Raw genomic sequence first — 4729 nt, forward strand, 5'->3', positions numbered from 1 at the left:
TTTCCTGGTGATGAGTACATGGCTTCGCATGCTGCAGACCATGTGATAGACACACCAGATCGTGTTGTCGCCCCTGAGTTTGAGTTGCAGCCCAGTGTACCCATTAATGTAGTAAGCGGTAAGTGATAAAATTTATGCAAACACCCATATGGTTAACAACTCAAGTACTCAATCATAATGTATACCTTTGCTGACTAGTTCTAAATCTCGTATTGCAGATGGTGAAGAACAACTAGAAGGTAATGTTGTCCCCACAAATAGGAACGTCCAAAGACGCCGAGTGCGTCGAATGGCTCCAAACCTGTTGTCCCCATACATATCCCAACCACAAACCAAACAATCTGCCATTAGAATGGACTTAAAACAAGTAGCTGCACTAGTATTTGGAGAGGATTTGGATGCTAGGTAACATACTTCAGAGACACTCATCTCATTGTATGATAGTGATAACACAAAAACTAAATTGTATATGTTTGTAACAGTGAGGAACTAGTGTCTATGCATGACACTATCCTAACCAGAGGCAATTTGGGCTGCTTCGAAGGGAATGGTTGGATAGGGAATGACATGCATATGACTTCTTATCCCTCTTTATGCATTATTTTAAGTTTGAAAATGAAAGTGTGGTTCTAATATAATTAGTTGCTTACACTTTTATGATCTACAAAATCAGGTCGTCGATGCCTACTGTAGTTGTTGCAATATGAATATGAACCGAAGACGAAATTGTTTCTATCCCCCTACATAGCTGTAATGATGACTATTCCATTAAATCATTGCTTAACTTTATTTCATGTCTTGAACCAGACATTACCTACAATGATAAACCTGATGTTATCCCCTATTTGATATGCAGGAAATGGTAATCCACTCCCAGGCAAAACACTTAGTGAGGGAGGCAGTTATAGGACGCTTTGAACCACATGTGTATCAGATGGATATTCCATATGTCAATGTTAACGAGGTGGATTCCTGTGTTTAATGCTTGGATTTGTATTTTTATTGCATGAAGGTACAATATTTAGATGTATGTTTAATGGCAGTCTATTGGTGCAGGTCTTCTTACTGGTTCTCACAAAGAACCATTGGACACTGTACATATATGACCTATCAAACAAGAGAATCCAATTGCTAGATTCTTGTCCTGGTAGGAAGAAGACAACTTTGAGTGGAATTCAACAAAATCTGGTAAAGTAACAAGTAACAACTAATAATTTGTAAGTATGTCTTCCCATAAAAAATTAAAAAAAATTGTTGTGTAAATAAATGTTTCAGGCTAAGGTTGTCCTATGGTTGGCTGCACAAAAAAAAAAAGATATCACCTTATGATTTGAGGACATTCAATTTCCTAACACCTGATGTACCCCTCCAGCCTAATGAGTGAGTGTTGACCTTGTAGTCCGGGATGATGTTAAAATGGATTGCAACTTATTTGAAGTTCCTCTCTTATTTATAATTCCATACTTAATAATGTTTTGGTAATGATATTGACGTAGGCACGATTGCGGAGTTTTTGTAATGAAATTCATGGAGTTGTGGTCAATGGGCAGGTTCTCCAAATCAATCGATGTGGTACGTAGGAGGAATTATCTATGACTATCTCATTAATGTTAAAATAGTTACAAAAGCCTAATTAATTAATTTGTTGATTTGTTGAGGGGAAATTGAAACATTATAGGTTGAAGATTATGGGGAGTATGTTGTTTTCAACACAAAATGCACACCAAGACCATGTCCGAAGGGATTAATGGGGATTGTAATTTGTGACGAGACTGTATAAAGTTAGCACATTTGTATGTAATTTATGGTGGACAAACGTAGTTCTTTAAATGTTTTTTTATGGTGCCACATGCGGAAATGAACACCGGGATTATGGGATTAGTAGGAGTTTGACTGCTTTTTGACTTAAGTTGATTGTCATTGCATTGTAAGTAAACAAGGAGGATTAAATATTATTAGAATGAATTTTCAAAATTGCATAGAAATTAAAACCCTGGTTCTCTGCCACTGGTGAACATATGAAACCATAGTAGTTGCTCTCATAGGTATGATCATATTCCTCTATATATTTATCTAGGAATACTCTTTTAGTAATCTCTACTGGTTTTGCTCACTTGATTTTCAATCAACTTGCATATGCCTGACTGTTCATGTTCAGGGAAGAGACTTGATGTCAGGAACTATTCTTCATGGTTGTATGCATCTTGTTAATCTGGCCGACAGTGGGAGAGTAGACAAATCTGAGGTCACTGGAGATAAACTAAAGGAGGAACATCATATTAACAGATCTCTCTCTGCTCTAGGGGATGTCATCTCTTCCCTTGCCCAGAAGAGTCCACATGTCCCTTATAGGAATAGTAAACTAACAGAACTTCTTCAAGACTCACTTGGTAAGAATAAACTAATGCATTTTCAAAGTATGAACTTCATATTTGATTCTGTTTTCTTTAATTTTATTTTTTAAATTATAATATGGCTTTTAGATTGTAATTCTCTTTAGGGGGCAAGCCAAGACACTAATGTTTGTTCACATTAGCCCTGAACCGGATGCTGATGGAGAAACAATTAGCACAGTTAAATTTGCAGAGCAATTTGCCACGGTAGAACTTAGTGCTACTCGTGTAAACAAGGATAGTGTAGATGTGAAAGAGCTGAAAGAACAGGTTCTGAATGCTCTCATTATTTATCATTCTTCTCAATTCTTATTTATTCTTCTGAAAACATTGAACTATTATTTCAAATTGCTACTCTGAAGGTAGCTCTAGCAAGGAAAGAGGAGAACCAAAACAAACAGTTCTGAAAGATACAAAACAAAAACCAGTGATTTATCACCTTTTCATTGTAACAAGTAGGCTGGAGATATGTTAGATGATCAAAATAGTTGCAGGCAACCAATGTGGGATGCAGGCAACATCGAGGTAAATATTTTTTTAATCATGATGAGATATTCCTCTTTCTTTACCCCAATCATTGATATTTGGCTTTGAATAATAACATAAGTGTATTTAAACTTGAATGATAGCAAATTGATGATGGTGAGGGAACCTTTATTTTTTATAATCATGACACGCCATGCCTAAGTTTGAAGATGATCATAAACTATGTATTATATCACATTCATTGAAATTCTCATAAAAAGTAATTTCTAGTTCATGTATGATTAGGTTCCACATAGATGTGGTCTAGGTAGATGTCAAACAATGACTTTATTTTAGTTGACTGATTATTATGCATCCAAGTCTTTGTGAAACCAGAATTCAAGTTTGATGTTCTGATTATGTAGGCACGCAGCAATTCCATGATGAGACAAAAGAACTAAAGCTTTGATCTTGAGGAGTTATTAGGGAACTCACCTCCTTGGCCTCCAGTCAATAGTGCTGTGCAAAATTATGTGGAGGATGACAAAGACATTGGCTCTGGTTAGTGGGTATATATGGTTATGGTGAATAAGCAAGATGTTGTGCCTAGAGTTCCAAACCCTTTAGGATGTTAGGAAACAGAGAATAGGAACTTGCCTGATGCTTTCTACCAAAAACTTATTTCAAATTCTTCAAAGCATTTCCCCGATCAATCATATAACATATTCATGGCAAACAATCATTATGACATTGCTAATAATGATGATTTGCATGAGGATGCTGCCATCAGTGCTTCTTCTGATGCCGTTTTGCTTTGGCAATTCAATAATGCAAATATAACTTGCATGATTAATGGGATTGAGTCAAAAATCAAGAAACCTAATACAAAGCCAGCAAATAGTCCAGAACTAAGGTAATGTAAACTGATTTATTCCTCATTTCAACTATTGTTACCTAGTAAGTTCCCATGTATACTAACAAAATGTTCTCAAAATTTTCCTGCAGGAATTTGAATTCTATTGTGGGACCTTCACCATCATGGAAACTATCAAATGGGGTTGGGACCTTATAGCACAGGAATGGAAGGCACCCAGTTCCCACAGATGGGAAGCGGAAAATTAGGAATAGAAAGTAGCATTGTGATTACTCAAAGATTTAATGTTTTATATATAGATCTTTCCTTTTGGTGTTCTCTATGATATCTAGTTCAAGGCAGCAATAATTCTAGTTGCTTGTAATGTTAGTGGTGAGTTCACAAGTGTGTTCCACCTGTTTTGTTTCAATTACAGATACATCTATTTGAAGAATCTATACACTTCGTTGTTTTTCTTTTTACTTTTTCTGACATGGGGTTCAAACAAGTCAGGGTTGTTATGGGTTTCAATTTTACCTTCAATCAAACTAAGACACAATATTAAAAGTTGTCTCCTGAATTCCCATTGGAGGTGTGAAAGGAGATAGAATTGGAAAAGGAAGCCTCTTAGAAAGGAAAATTAGGCAATTAAGAGTGTAAAAACAAGGCCATTTCAAACGAGGTAAAGTTCGAGGGCTCAGGCTCTATGTGCAAGATGACTAGCCATTATCACTCAAATATTGAGCTCAAGGACGAGGACATCAAGACCGGCAAAGACAAGGCCATGGGGATGTACAAGGTTGTGGAAGAGTACCTCCACGCCAACCCAGATGCCTATGCCTAATAGAGTGTATGGTTGCTCTTATTTGTTATCATACATGTTGGTGTGGCTTTTTCCCTTTTTTGTCCTAGGTTTTTTGGTGGGCAAAATTGCCCATGGCTTGGTAATAAGAACCCATTTTGCCCTTGGGTTAGTTGGGTGGATATTGGCTTAATTGATTATAAGAATAAGGTTTGT

At 36.5% G+C, this 4729-nt stretch overlaps 1 long non-coding RNA gene and 1 pseudogene across 1 annotated transcript; both read left to right on the plus strand.

Moving 5' to 3' along the window:
- The first annotated feature begins 1065 nt into the window (after positions 1 to 1065).
- Positions 1066 to 1937, plus strand: LOC117926533. Its single transcript, XR_004653156.1, has 3 exons — positions 1066 to 1188; positions 1276 to 1572; positions 1659 to 1937. It is a non-coding gene; the product is annotated as an uncharacterized LOC117926533 (long non-coding RNA).
- Positions 1938 to 1960: 23 nt separating this feature from the next.
- LOC117906507 lies at positions 1961 to 3993 on the plus strand (annotated as a pseudogene).
- Positions 3994 to 4729: the final 736 nt, after the last annotated feature.

This window comes from Vitis riparia, chromosome 2, assembly GCF_004353265.1.
Source record: "Vitis riparia cultivar Riparia Gloire de Montpellier isolate 1030 chromosome 2, EGFV_Vit.rip_1.0, whole genome shotgun sequence".
Taxonomy (NCBI): domain Eukaryota; kingdom Viridiplantae; phylum Streptophyta; class Magnoliopsida; order Vitales; family Vitaceae; genus Vitis; species Vitis riparia.